A 15,199-nucleotide genomic window follows, 5' to 3' on the forward strand; every position below is an offset into this window, starting at 1 on the left:
TGGGTGGAGGGGAGGGGGCGGGGTTATGTCATGGGTGGGGGGGCGGGGTTATGTCATGGGTGGAGGTGGAAGGCTACTGTGCGCATTGCTGAGCACTGTAAGCATATAGGGTTATGTTTCACTCGCATTGCATATGCAACAGCCCTACATTTTGCAACTGGAAGTCAGTGGTGGGAACAGAGGGCCATTCTCTCGGATGTACGATATTTGTGCTGCCGGTCTGTAATTATTTGCCTCTTTTATTACCTCCTTTGTGTAGTGGCACTATCTCTACTGCTTTAAGCGTGTCGAAGAGACACCAATATCTAGGCTACATCTCGAAATAATATTAAGGGTCTGTGACATTGGCTTTTTACAATTCTTGATGGAATTCCAGGAATCTGGGCCTTGTGCAGAGTGCTTGCTTGATACCTGCTTTGATGAGGTTCTGGGAATTCCTCTGGGAGTCCCAGAGGACAAGTCAAGCCCGGCCCGAGACCAGGCTTGACTTGTGAGAGTTTGGTCCACCAGACTGTTGCTTGGAGCGGCCCGCAGGCCCACATACCCACCACAGCCCGGTTGGTCCGGAACTTCTTTTAGAAAACAGCCTAGTTTTATCTTGAAAATGTCCACTGTTGTTCCGGGAATATTTCTTATACTCGCTGGGAGGACGTTGAACAACCGCGTACCTCTGATGTTTATACAGTGTTCTCTGATTGTGCCTATGGCACCTCTGCTCTTCACTTGTTCTATTTTGCATTTTCTTCCACATCGTTTACTCCAGTACGTTGTTATTTTACTGTGCAGATTTGGGACCTGGCCCTCCAGTATCTTCCATGTGTATATTATTTGATATCTCTCTCGTCTCCTTTCTAGGAGTGCATGACTACTTCAAAGTCTGGTGGGATTAAAGTGACATCATAATTATATAATTTTGTTTGCCATATGAAGAATTCGTTTAGATTAGCAATCTTCAGCGAGTTTATGGTTTCACATAAAAGTGTTCTGTATCCTCAGTATTTAGTCAATTTCTTTGTCATGTGTGAAAGTTCCATTACCTTGTGCAGGGGCCCAGTGCTACACGTACAAAGAAATCACATTAACGTGATTTATCAAAGAGAAAATCAGTAAAGCCACGCTGAGGATTTGCATCCCAGTTTGCATTGCTTTTATGCATGTCGTGGCAGAGTTGTTTAAGGCGTATACTTAGGGAGTACCTAGTGTGCAGGTTCGAATCCTAATTATGGCTAATACAAATTTTTTCATGCAAAATGTATTTTTTGTTCTAGATTTGGCACAAGATATTGAAGAATCTAAAATACTATATATATCACTGATGGTCTTTTGCTCTCTACCTCTCCTAGATTTTGCTCTCCTGTAGCTTTAGCTCAATGAGTTATATTTCCCTACACAGTCTTCCTTGTCGTTCATGTGATAGGGGAAGGGGGGGGGGAGTCTGTCTCTCTCTGTCTCTCTGTGTCTCTTTCTCTGTGTCTCGCTCTTTCTGTGTCTCTCTCTTTCTCTGTCTCTCTCTCTGTGTCTCTCTGTCTCTCTCTCTCTGTCTCTCTCTCTCTGTCTCTCTCTCTCTGTCTCTCTCTCTCTGTCTCTCTCTCTCTGTCTCTCTCTCTCTGTCTCTCTTTCTCTGTCTCTCTCTTTCTCTGTCTCTCTCTCTTTCTGTCTCTCTCTTTCTCTGTGTCTCTCTCTTTCTGTCTCTCTCTCTTTCTGTCTCTCTCTCTTTCTCTGTCTCTCTCTGTGTCTCTCTCTCTCTCTCTCTCTCTCTCTCTCTCTCTCTCTCTCTCTCTCTCTCTCTCTCTCTCTGTGTCTCTCTCTCTGCGTCTCTCTCTCTGCGTCTCTCTCTCTGCGTCTCTCTCTCTGTGTCTCTCTCTCTCTGTGTCTCTCTCTGTGTCTCTCTCTGTGTCTCTCTCTCTGTGTCTCTCTCTCTCTCTCTGTGTGTCTCTCTCTGTGTCTCTCTCTCTCTCTCTGTCTCTCTCTCTCTCTGTGTGTCTCTCTCTCTCTCTCTCTCTCTCTCTCTCTCTCTCTCTCTCTCTCTCTCTCTCTCTCTCTCTCTCTCTCTCTCTCTCTCTCTCTCTCTCTCTCTCTCTCTCTCCCCCCCTCCCTCTCCCCCCCTCCCTCTCCCCCCCCTCCCTCTCCCCCCCCTCCCTCTCCCCCCCCTCCCTCTCCCCCCCTCCCTCTCCCCCCCTCCCTCTCCCCCCCTCCCTCTCCCCCCCCTCCCTCTCCCCCCCTCCCTCTCCCCCCCTCCCTCCCCCCCTCCATCCCCTCCCCCCCATCCTTTCCAAACCCTTTGGGCCTCAAAGCTAATGCTGCACATCTTTTAATACATTTCCCCAGTATATTTTTACGAGGTGTCTGCCACTCCAGCACTCGGAGTTTCGACCCGTTCAAGCACGTATACAGACACTAGTATACATGATACATGTCATGTATACTAGTATACATTAGTATACATGACACGGTATACATGGTTGTGCCTTAACGACGCCTACCCACCGTCTGTCATAGTTCAGTGATTTACTCTCGTCATCGTCACGTCGTTCACAAGCTTCGTTATAATGCAACTTGAAGACAGAAGTCACAAAGCAAGTTGTCCCGTCTTGAGTACTGCTCAGTACTCGCTTCCCCTTCACAGCAGGAGAGAGATTGCTGAAACAGTGGGAATACAGAGAAGTCTCAGTGGTGTAGTGGTAAGACACTCGCCTGGCGTTCCGCGAGCGCTTTGTCATGGGTTCGTATCCTGGCTGGGGAGGATTTACTGGGCGCAAATCCGTAACTGTAGCCTCTATTTAACGCAACAGAAAATGTGTACTTGGTCGTAACAACGATTCTTCGCGGCGGGGATCGTATTCCAGGGACCTGCCCGAAACGCTACGCGTACTAGTGGCTGTACAAGAATGTAACAACTCTTGTATATATCTCAAAAAAAAACAAAAAACATAAAGCACGCTTAGACGCGATAAAGCACCTAAATTATTGGGATCATCTCAAAGTTCTCCAAATGTACTCACTAGGAAGGAGACGAGAGAGATCTCAAATAACCTATACATAGAAGGTACTGGAGCGCCAGCTGGTCCCTAATTTGCACGGTTAAATAACTTACTGAAGTGAACGATATGGAAGGAAATGCAGAATAGAGCTAGTGAAGAGCAGAGGTGCTATAGGCAGAGAACACTGAGCATCAGAGGTCCACGGTTGTTCATCCTCCCAGCAAGTATAAGAAATATTGCTACAACAAAATTGGAGTTTAAAAAAAAAAGGCTGGATAAATCCTAAAAGAAGTGCTGGACCAACTGGGCTGTGGTTATGATGTGGGCCTGCGGGCCGCTCCAAACAACATCTTGGTGGACCAAACTCGCACAGGTCAAGCCTGGCCTCGGGGCGGGCTTGGGGAGTAGAACAACTCCCAGAAAGCCCCATCCGAGTACAATCCAGAAACAAGTGCAAGCCAGAGAACATAATATGTTTAATGACCATTGCACGTGAATAATTACAGAAAAAAATAATCGTTTCACGGTTAGGGTTTGACCCTTCCTCGTATGAAGCCCTGACAACGGATAGTGTGGTTATGGGCGTCCGTTAGCAGTGGTGGGCGTCCGTTAGCGGTGGTGGACGTCCGTTAGTGGTGGTGGGTGTCCGTTGGCGGTGGTGGGCGTCCGTTAGTGGTGGTGGGTGTCCGTTAGCGGTGGTGGGCGTCCGTTGGCGGTGGTGGGCGTCCGTTGGCGGTGGTGGGCGTCCGTTGGCGGTGGTGGGCGTCCGTTGGCGGTGGTGGGCGTCCGTTGGCGGTGGTGGGCGTCCGTTGGCGGTGGTGGGCGTCCGTTGGCTGTGGTGGGTGTCCGTTGGCGGTGGTGGGCGTCCGTTAGCGGTGGTGGGTGTGACGAGGTGGCCGCCGGGAGCGGTAGCAGGGGCCCGTTAATGTATGCAGGTGGTGGTGGTGACCTAACTAGTTGCTCCAAGAAATTACAAACAATCCTAATGTATGTTGTGACTGTACGATGATTTATAAAATGTCTGCAGCCATTATTTTCCCAAGTTTGCGTTTAAGAAAGTAACAAACTATTACACAACGGGAACTTTTAGTGTACAGAATGTAGTGTTCATTTATTTGCCTCCGTCCCAAAGTCAATTCTTGGGTGAGTCACTGTGCATACTAATCTGCCTTACTGCTTCCCCCACACGCCTACCTACACCTACCTACTCGTACAGGGCCAGGATTCATTTAGCATTTGTGTATACTTACGAAACCTGTACATCTTTCATCATAACCTGTTATGGCAGCTTAATTTACATTTACTAAACACTTTATGACTTTTGAAGCACCACACGTGGCTCTCCATAACAATAACCACTTAAGGGTCGCGATGTTTTGAATCTCGTAAAGTTGAATACGTTCACACGAAGCCATCACGATTAAGGAAAGATGCACAGGTTTCAAAAGTGGACATGCAAGTGTGTAATGATGAATCGTGGCGGTGGGTAGTGATGGAAGACGACACAGGCAGCGAGGAGCAGTGGTCCAGCGCTCACGGCTACATAACGGGGGTCTCAATTATGGGAGTGAGTGATGTTTGCCGCTTTGGTATACGAGGAAGACGGGAGGAGAGGAAGAGGCAGAGGGAAGAGAGAGAGACGGAGGGTACAGAAGCTGGAGAAGAGGGGTGGAGAATGATGCCGAGGGGAGCCGGTCGGCCGAGCGGACAGCACGCTGGATTTGTGATCCTGTGGTCCTGGGTTCGATCCCAGGCGCCGGCGAGAAACACTGGGCAGAGTTTCTTTCACCCTATGCCCCTGTTACCTAGCAGTAAAATAGGTACCTGGGTGTTAGTCAGCTGTCACGGGCTGCTTCCTGGGGGTGGAGGCCTGGTCGAGGACCGGGCCGCGGGGACACTAAAAAAAAAAAAAAAAGCCCCGAAATCACCTCAAGATAACCTCAAGATGATGATGATACAAAGAGCGACCTCCAAAAACTGCACCGAGAGCGCTAACAACACTCCCGTGAACCTTCAAAAGGAGTGCTTGGAGTCGACTTAATGCACGTGACATTACATCTACATCACTCGAGGCAGCAACTTCTGGCTTCACAGCACGACACTCCAGCCTTCACACCTGCTAGGTCATTATTACAGTCTTGGCAGACCAACACACTCGTGACATAATATATACACAGACTCCGCAATATGTACACAGACTCCGCAATATATACACAGACGTTGCTGACAAATGCAACTATAGTGTTGAAGCATCGATCGCAACGTTGGTGCCTTCCACCTCAGTCTGTACCTCGAACTTTTTCCACTATTAACCTGGTTGATACCTACTTGATGGGGTTCTGGGAGTTCTACTCCCCAAGCGCGGCCCGAGGCCAGGCTTGACTTGTGAGAGTGTGGTCCACCAGGCTGTTGCTCTGGCTTCGGGCCGGACTTGGTGAGTAGAACTCCCTGAACCTACTTCAGGTATATCTTCAGGATGGATTTGGCATGCTTAAAAAATTAACTAAACTAGAATTAATGAACAAATTGATGCTTGTGAGAACGAGCTGTTATAGATCACATAACGAGTTTACAAGGAATTAATGTTATATTTTAATTTATTGTTTTTTATACAGGCCCTGCACCCATCCTATAGCTAGGTTATTGTTTCAAGCGTGGGTTGGACATGTATATGAGTGGGACTGGGTGGTTATAAATAGGAGCTGCCTCGTATGGGCCAATAGGCCTTCTGCAGTTTCCTTTGTTCTTATGTTATCCATGGCTCGGTAGATGTTACCTATTATGGCCCGAACCCAAATGTTGACAGTAAGTCACAATAACGGGGCTGGGCATTATAGAGACCCCAAGCCACACATCTGAAAGTAAAGCAATAGTCAACGTTTGGGTCCGTCCTGGACCATTATAAAGTGGTGTGACAAGTTATAAAGAGTGACATTAGATATTACGTTCAGTCCGAGGCTATTCTGCGACATGCTGTTAAGATACGGTCTTGGCAACACTGCTCTAACCCTGTCCATGGAGGATAGAAGAAAATGTATATATGCTGCTTAGCATTGTAAATGTGTGGCCACGTCTGTGGTAGAAAATACTAAAAAAAAAACAATGCTCACCCCAGTCCTACCTTCCTTCTGCCACACAACACTCCTCACCCCAGTCCTACCTTCCTTCTGCCACACAACACTGCTCACCCGTCCTATAAACCGATCTGTTTCATTGTGTCATGGCTAAATGATATAAAATAAGAGTTTTCAGTCCTGAAATGAGTAATTAATATTGCAACAGAAAACCAAACATAAGGAAACCTTACGTAGAAAGTGTGCAAAGAACATTCACCAGCGCCGCGTTCATTGGGTCAAATATGCTCTCTCTCCTCACACTGTGTTTCTTCGCTAGAGATGCAAACATGCAACTTAATGTCGTATAAAATATAAAAATATTGGATTTTTTTTTTTAACTAAAACTAATCGGCGTTAATTAAGTGTGTCGGTTAAAGTGTCTGTGTTTTGTTACAGTAAAAAGTGTACACACTGTAGTGTTCGCCTGGTACGTGGCGAGAACAAGTTGCCAGATCCTACAGGTGTACCGGGCGGGCAACTTATAGTACTTGTTCATGACAACTCCGAAAATTCCTCCACACGCATACCGCTATTTTTTTTTACAGTAATACAATATGTACATACAATAAGGCAAGGAAATATCCTCACGTACAGTACAACACGACAAAACTGTAACACAACAAACTTACAACCTAAAAAAAATTACATAAAATGAACCTATACATTAATGCACAAACATGCAATCTCGCAGAACTCACTATTCTACACCAGTCCAACCGGCTGTCAAAATAACCACACAACAAAAATAATGAATGAAGAGGGACCCATGGGGGCCGAGCGGACAGCACGCTGGACTTGTGATCCTGTGGTCCTGGGTTCGATCCCAGGCGCCGGCGAGAAACAATGGGCAGAGTTTCTTTCACCCTATGCCCCTGTTACCTAGCAGTAAAATAGGTACCTGGGTGTTAGTCAGCTGTCACGGGCTGCTTCCTGGCGGTGGAGGCCTGGTCGAGGACCGGGCCGCGGGGACACTAAAGCCCCGAAATCATCTCAAGATAACCCACAGGGCAGCATACGGAAACAAACAGTCAAGTGAACGCAAGAGAATATGTACAGAAGGGTCACAAAAGTACAGTATTGAAAAGCCAACCCTAAACCCAGAATATGGAACACAACAGTACACAAAAAATTTCCAGAGAACAGAATATACCCTGGAAAATTCTATTGGAAAAGTTAACTGTGAACCAAAAGTAAGGACAATCACGTGAGATTAAAATACCAATCAGAAAGAACCACACATCCTAAGCCTAATCAGCAAGTGTAAGCTCCCATACAATAAACCTGACTCTGGCCTGTAAAAAAACACTGTTCAATCCACCGAGCAAACGTTCTTGCCTCCCAACCCAGACACAAAATGTAATCAGACGTAATCATTACAAATGTATTCCGAACTCGTACGCACGTGGAGGGGACAAAGGTTTGGTGGAGACCAAACACCTCATCAACTCCACATTCACACTAGGCCCACACAGGGCTGCGATAGAGCGCTTCAAACACGCCAGCAACGCAGTCATATGTTTACAAAACTAAAACATATAAAACGTAGACACCTCAACACAACCTGAATGGGGTTCTGAGAGTTGCTTTACTTCCCAAGTCCGGCCCGGGGCTTGTCAGACTAGGCTTGGCTTGGTCCATCAGGCTGCTTGGAGCGGCCCGCAGGCCCATATATCTGCTACTTCACGCTTGGCTCTTGAAGAAGACTGTCCAGTTTTGTCTTGAAGACTTGTACTTTTGTTCTGGCAATATATCTTACACTTGTTGGGAGGATAATGAAGAACCGTGGACCTCTGATGTTCACACAATTGGCACTCTGATTGTGCCGATAGCACCTCTACTCTTTACTGGCTTTATTCTGTACAGTATTTCCTTTCATATCGTTCACTCAAGTATGTTGTTATTTTACTGTGTAAATTTGGGACCTGGCCCTCCAGTATTTGTCTTGTATATATAATCCGATACCTTTCTCGACTCCTTTTCTCGTACATTTTCAGAGCTTTGAGATAATTAACACCGTCACGAATGTCCAACCAATGTAGCCTAGCATTAGTGTCTCATGGATTGAATGGTATATAATCTCGTGCTGTCTCGGTGCAATGAACTTAAATTTCACCTTTCTCTACACTCCGTGCCAATCAAAGAAAGGGAATGCAGCCTCCACAGTGTTACCTATCGTACGTTACGGCTCGTGATCCTACAGTAGCCAAACTTTAATAAGTCTAGGGATACGACACAACTGCTGTTCTCAATAGCGAATCACCAGTATAACCCCTTAATGGGTAATGAGCATAAAATAGAATCTTCATAGGACTGAAGAATAAAGACTAAGCATATATATATATAATTTATATTAAATAAATCTCAAAGGCAAACAGATGATTATATGGTCACAATATATATCACATTAAAAATATCACTGTAACTTCCAGACATTAAATCAATACTAAGAATAATTATATGGCTAGAACAAAAGAATGACTTAACTCCAAGATGATATCTCCCTGGTTTCTGCTCAGCTACTGAGCTACAATATGCGAGTCAAAAAACACATTGCCTTGCCCCGCGAATAAATTGCCAAAGTTACAATATTTATTATTTCAACAATGGAGCACTACATTGTGACAAGAGTAATCTTAAACTAACTTAATGAATAATTAGTACATATTGATATAGACAACAAAAGTACGTGTTTCTTTACCTAGTAATTAAAATATGCATACAGAATAGCATAATGGCATGCACACCCCAGCAACGGACGATCCCACGACAATTTGCCAGATACAGTTCACTCAATTATTATTTCACTCTGTTACCCACTTATGATCACATATAAATCATTAGTTCCCGTGGGAAAACTGATCACACAAAGAAATAAACAATCATTCCCACGATACGCTGGGCCTAACGCCAACACTGTAACATGAATGTGCATTTGCATAGAACATATAAGTATAACAATATACATGCTTGTAATTTACATACAATTATAAATGTACATATTAATATATTCACTTACGTATCTTATAAGGGTACGTAACACTTCCACCTCCAAGAAAAAAAATGCAATGGATTGAAGATCAATGGCATTTTTTCAGAAGTAAAAATGTTAAGTAAAAAGAAACATTTCATTTATGGTACATCAAAACTTCTTGACAAAGCATCAGCAATAACATTTTGTCTGCCTGGAATATGTTTGATTTCTACATTAAATTCCTGCAAAAACAATGACCATCGCAGAATTCGTTGGTTCTTGACTTTCATCATATTTATAAAGATAAGGGGGTTGTGGTCTGTAAATACTAACACTTTATTTCCTGATAAGTAAATCTCAAACTTCTTAATTGACAATATAAGACCCAACGCCTCCTTTTCTACCACGGAATAATTTCTCTGAGCTGCATTAAATTTTCTGGAATAGTAATACACAGGATGCTCAATCTGGTCTAAACCAACTTGAATAAGCACAGCACCTATCCCAACATTAAATTCATACGCACCATCAGGTGTAACAAAAGCAGTAACCTCTCTAGCATACTCTGTTAATGGAATTTGATAATACCCTTTTGACAAATCAAGCTTACTTACATATTCGGCATGACCTATGGACTCTATACATTCTTCCAACAAGGGTAAAGGAAAAACGTCCACTGTAGTGTTCTTGTTCAGTTTCCTGTAATCCACGCACAATCTCCAGGTTCCATCTGGTTTTGGCACTAACAAACACGGAGAGCTCCAAGTACTTTGACTTGGCCGAATGAAATCATGCTGGAGCAGATATTCCACTTCTGCTTGCATAATTTTCCTCTTTTCGGGATTCACTCGGTACGGATGTTGTCGAATGGGGGTGCTGTCCAGGAGCTGAACGTCGTGTGTGATGAGGTGGGTCTGGGTAGGAACCTCCCCAAACAGAGATGAATGGTTGTCCAGCAGAACCTGGAACTCATCACGTTGTTTCTCCTGTAAATGACATAGCATCTCCCTGCCATTGGAACTGGAACTGAGAAGTGGGATATTAACAACATGTCCCTCACTACAATTATCCTCAGGTGGTAACTCTTCCCGACTAAAACAAGCTACTACACCAGGTCCAACATAAGCTTTTAATCTGTTAATGTGCACAGTCATTTGGGGTTCTGAAAGATTAGGGTTAATTAGTTTATAAGTTAGGTCTCCCACCTTGTCTACCACTTGGTAGGGTCCTGCGAACTTATGGGACATGGAAGTCCCCATACGAGGTTTCAACACCAACACCAAATCTCCGACATCAAACGACCTTAGCTTAGCTTTGAACTTCTTGTCATATCGTACTTTCATGGCTTGTTGAGTCCTTCCCAGATGTTCTTTCGCCAACTCACGAGCCCGACACAACTTAGCCTTGACCTCGCTCAAGTACAATCCGCTCTGATGAACAGAGACATCTCCCAACAACTTTTCTTGTAGCATTTTAAGAGGACCTCTTACTTGGTGACCAAACACTAGTTCAAAGGGTGAACAGCCCAATGACTCTTGTAGCCCTTCTCTAGCAGCAAACAACACAAAGGGGAGATTCTCATCCCAATTACGTGGATGAGTTTCTCCGGTTGTCTTCAGCATTTGTTTCAAAGTCTGGTGGAAACGTTCAAGTCCACCTTGGCTTTGGGGATGATATGGACTGGACAATTTGTGCCGAATCCCTCGGGATTCGCAAAAAGTTCTGAAAACTTTAGAAACAAAATTTCCCCCATTATCACTCTGAATAACTCTAGGCATTCCAAACAACGAAAAGAATCTTTCAAGACACTTGATGAGATTATGAGCCTTGGTATTCCGTAGAGCATAAGCTTCAGGAAATCTAGTAGTCATACACATGAGAGTGAACAAAAACATGTTACCCGATTTAGTCTTAGGTAAAGGACCCACACAATCAATTACAACATGAGTAAATGGTTCATCAGGAACTACAATAGGTTGCAATGGTGCTCTAGGTACAGATTGATTTGGTTTACCAACAATTTGACAGGGTATACAGTTATGACAATATCTGACCACGTCTTTCTTTAACTTTGGCCAGAAAAAATATTTACTTATCTTATGGTACATATTCGTGATACCTTGATGACCTCCCATGGGGTCATCATGTGCAGCCTGCAGGACCTGCCTACGATAATCATTGGGGACAACAAGTTGGGTTCTAATCTCACAATCCTCTGAAGAGGGAGTTCCCTTGGGTCTCCACCTTCTCATCAGAAGTCGATCCTTGAAGAAGAAACCCGTCCCTTCCTCCAATGCATCAATATTATCAGGAGCCTCAGAAATACACTTACTTAAACTAGGATCAGTAGTCTGTACAACACTTAAGGGCAATGACTCAGACTCAGCAGCGAGCGGGCAAGAACCTAGTAGCTTGATCTCCTTTCCCGATTGATCAGAATAAAATGGAGTCATAGCTACTTCGGCCTCACTCTCGACAACTGGCGCACTGGAGACAAGCGGGCAAGGTACAGATAGTTCAGCCTCCTCACCTTCACTTTCCTTGTGATTTAGGTTCGGCGGGGCTTCTACTACGGCCTCACTCTCATCATCCAGTCGAGTCATAAAAGAATCCTCAAGATCCACCTCCCACTCCTTTACTGAAGGGGTCCTGGTCTTGGGATCAGCAACCTCAGTGAAGACAGGATTACTCTCACCTGTTTTTCCCATTGATCTAGTAACAACACAAGCAGGGTAAATAATATCATCTGCTTCCGGTTGAGCTAATACATTATGGGGTTTAGTTAACATGATGGGACACTTGGGCCCTACAACCATTTGGTTGCCAAAATCATTACCTAGAATAATGTCTACCCCAGGAATGGGCAGTTGTTTACTTACACCAACATTACACCATCCTGAAGTATATTTAGAATCAAGGTTAACTTGCAATAAGGACACTGGTTGCACACTACCGGCAATACCCTGGAGAAGCACAACTTCACCCAGATCTCGGGTGTCAACATCATCAAGTACCTTCTGGGTAATAAGAGACTGTGAAGCTCCAGTATCACGGAGTAATTGAACAGTCTTATGTCTACCATTAGTACATAATAAGGTACCTGTGGACATATAGGGTTTGAATTCAGCCATCCAATTGGGACTGACTGTAATACATGAAGAATTAATAGGTTGCACTCCTTTACTCATAATAAGACCAGTTGGTCGGAGTTCAGGATGCAAACTAAAACATGAAGAAATCACATGCCCCCTTCTCTTACAATGGGTACAATGTTTGACAGTGGACACACTGGTATAACCAACTGCCGGTTTAGAATTAGCATTACTAGGCTTAGATGATCCTGGCAATGGAGTAACCATCTTAGGGTTAGTAAGAGAAGAGTTCACGGGAGTAACTGTCGCACCAGGAGGAGACTTATACTGATAAGGAGTACGGTGAGCATTGAAATTTACTCTACGACTAGACTTAGGTGAAGTGGCCATAAACGGGGCCTTAGTCAGCAACTCATGCTCATCCGCGAGCTTTGACAGCTCATCAATATCGGTTACATTCTTTTGTTCTGCCATAAAAGTAGACAACTGGTCTGGAAGACAGGACAATACTTCTTCCATTATGAGAAGATTCTTTAGAGCATCAAAATCAGTGACTGCAAGTGACTTTAACCATCTGTTGCAAAAATTCGTCTTCTGACGAGTAAAATCGGCTATTGTCTGATCCTTGATTCTCCTTAGGTTCCTGAACTTTTGCCTGTGTGCCTCTGGATTTAGCTGGTATGCATTGAGGATGCTTTTCTTTACAAAGTCATAATCAAAACTATGAGCGTCAGGGAGGGATGTGAAAACCTCCTGACTACGCCCCTTGAATTTAGACTGCATAATGGCTACCCACTGATCCCTTGGCCAGTTCATACTGATGGCAATTTTATTAAAATGTGCAAAGAAAACCTCAGGATCTTCCTCATTGAACTTGGGCAACTCTATATACTTATTCATCCTGATGGGATTATTATCACTATTTGTTGAAACATTACTAGTATTTCCATGCCCAGCTGCCATACGCTGTGATTCAAGCCTGAAGTTAGTGTCAGCCATTTGTTGTTGAATCTCTAATTGCCTAGTTTGTTCCTCGGCTTGTTGCTTCTTTGTGGCTTCTAGTTGCAACTCAATTAAACCTCTCTGGTTTTGTGCCGCAATTTCTAAACGCCTAGTCTCCAGCTCCCTTTGCTGAGCTTCAGCCTCTAATATTTTCTGTTCTTTTTGAGCTTCAAGCTCTAATTGGCGAGCTTCTAACTCAAGACGCTTTAACGTCATCTGATCACTCGACTCCTCTCTTAACTCCTCTAGAATTTCTTCATCTAAATCCCCATTCTCAACAAAATGCGTCACAATGACTTTCAATATTTGGGCTTTAACCATTCTATTGCTGGCGGTCAAATCCAAATGATTTGCCATTTGTATTAACTCAGTCTTTTTAAGGTTCTGAATCCCTTCAAAGTCTGGGTGAGCCACCAACGCTGCAACTTTCTCCTCCATCGTTACTAACACTTGGCACTTGATTCACAAAAATAATTAACACAATGGCACTGCACTACACTTCACTGTAAAATTGTCACCACACTGAAAATTCGCTTGGCCTCACTGCACAAACAAAATATATAGGATGACTTACCTCAAAATCGTGAAACGTTGTTACTTGACACACAGGAAGGCTTGCTTGGCACATGGAATAGTTCTTAAGAAACACACAGAGACACTTGACACACTGGTACCTAGGAAGGCAAGGTTAGATTAGCATAGTTAAGTTAAAAATGGGACAATATTTCCCGGCACAGGCCCCCATAACTCTTTGTTACCTATCGTACGTTACGGCTCGTGATCCTACAGCAGCCAAACTTTAATAAGTCTAGGGATACGACACAACTGCTGTTCTCAATAGCGAATCACCAGTATAACCCCTTAATGGGTAATGAGCATAAAATAGAATCTTCATAGGACTGAAGAATAAAGACTAAGCATATATATATATAATTTATATTAAATAAATCTCAAAGGCAAACAGATGATTATATGGTCACAATATATATCACATTAAAAATATCACTGTAACTTCCAGACATTAAATCAATACTAAGAATAATTATATGGCTAGAACAAAAGAATGACTTAACTCCAAGATGATATCTCCCTGGTTTCTGCTCAGCTACTGAGCTACAATATGCGAGTCAAAAAACACATTGCCTTGCCCCGCGAATAAATTGCCAAAGTTACAATATTTATTATTTCAACAATGGAGCACTACATTGTGACAAGAGTAATCTTAAACTAACTTAATGAATAATTAGTACATATTGATATAGACAACAAAAGTACGTGTTTCTTTACCTAGTAATTAAAATATGCATACAGAATAGCATAATGGCATGCACACCCCAGCAACGGACGATCCCACGACAATTTGCCAGATACAGTTCACTCAATTATTATTTCACTCTGTTACCCACTTATGATCACATATAAATCATTAGTTCCCGTGGGAAAACTGATCACACAAAGAAATAAACAATCATTCCCACGATACGCTGGGCCTAACGCCAACACTGTAACATGAATGTGCATTTGCATAGAACATATAAGTATAACAATATACATGCTTGTAATTTACATACAATTATAAATGTACATATTAATATATTCACTTACGTATCTTATAAGGGTACGTAACACACAGCAGGTGCTACACGGAGAAGCAGGATACCATAAATACTTTTTCAAGACACGTTGAATGAGGCAAGACAAGTTGAACTCTATAAAACTGCTTTTAAACATTAATAGCTTATAATTATTAATTACTATAATTTAGAATAAAAGGGCGGGATATAATTTCATCGTACTTGGACATGCCTGGCAAAATGTTCGTCCTCAACTTACAATAATAATGCTCCCAGCGTACTTATATCACCCTAACATTCAAACGCCATCCTAGCCATTCGTAAAATATAGGTCGACACGCTCTCAGATGCGTACATGAACCTCAATGTGATGTACGTTGGCAAGTCTTGTGCAAGTACTGCAAAATGGGAGGTTCATATCTTCCAGAACACTGATTTAGATAGACCAGTTTAACTCAACAAC

The 15,199-nt window shown here is 43.4% G+C and overlaps 1 protein-coding gene across 12 annotated transcripts in view; it reads left to right on the plus strand.

Annotated features, from left to right (window-relative positions):
• The window catches only part of LOC123752290 (hexosaminidase D-like), a 373,939-nt gene that overhangs the window by 329,337 nt on the left and 29,403 nt on the right, over positions 1 to 15,199 (plus strand). The window contains exon 1 of one of the 12 annotated variants that reach the window (XM_069308954.1): positions 5,225 to 5,263. The exons of 10 other annotated variants lie outside the window; for them this stretch is intronic. The gene's annotated coding sequence lies outside the window, so the exon portion shown is untranslated. Of the gene's footprint in view, positions 1 to 5,224; positions 5,264 to 5,391; positions 5,416 to 15,199 lie in introns of those variants that run through there. One more of the 12 variants, XM_069308994.1, reaches the window with a different exon arrangement.

This window comes from Procambarus clarkii, chromosome 1 (genome assembly GCF_040958095.1).
Source record: "Procambarus clarkii isolate CNS0578487 chromosome 1, FALCON_Pclarkii_2.0, whole genome shotgun sequence".
In the NCBI taxonomy this organism is placed as follows: domain Eukaryota; kingdom Metazoa; phylum Arthropoda; class Malacostraca; order Decapoda; family Cambaridae; genus Procambarus; species Procambarus clarkii.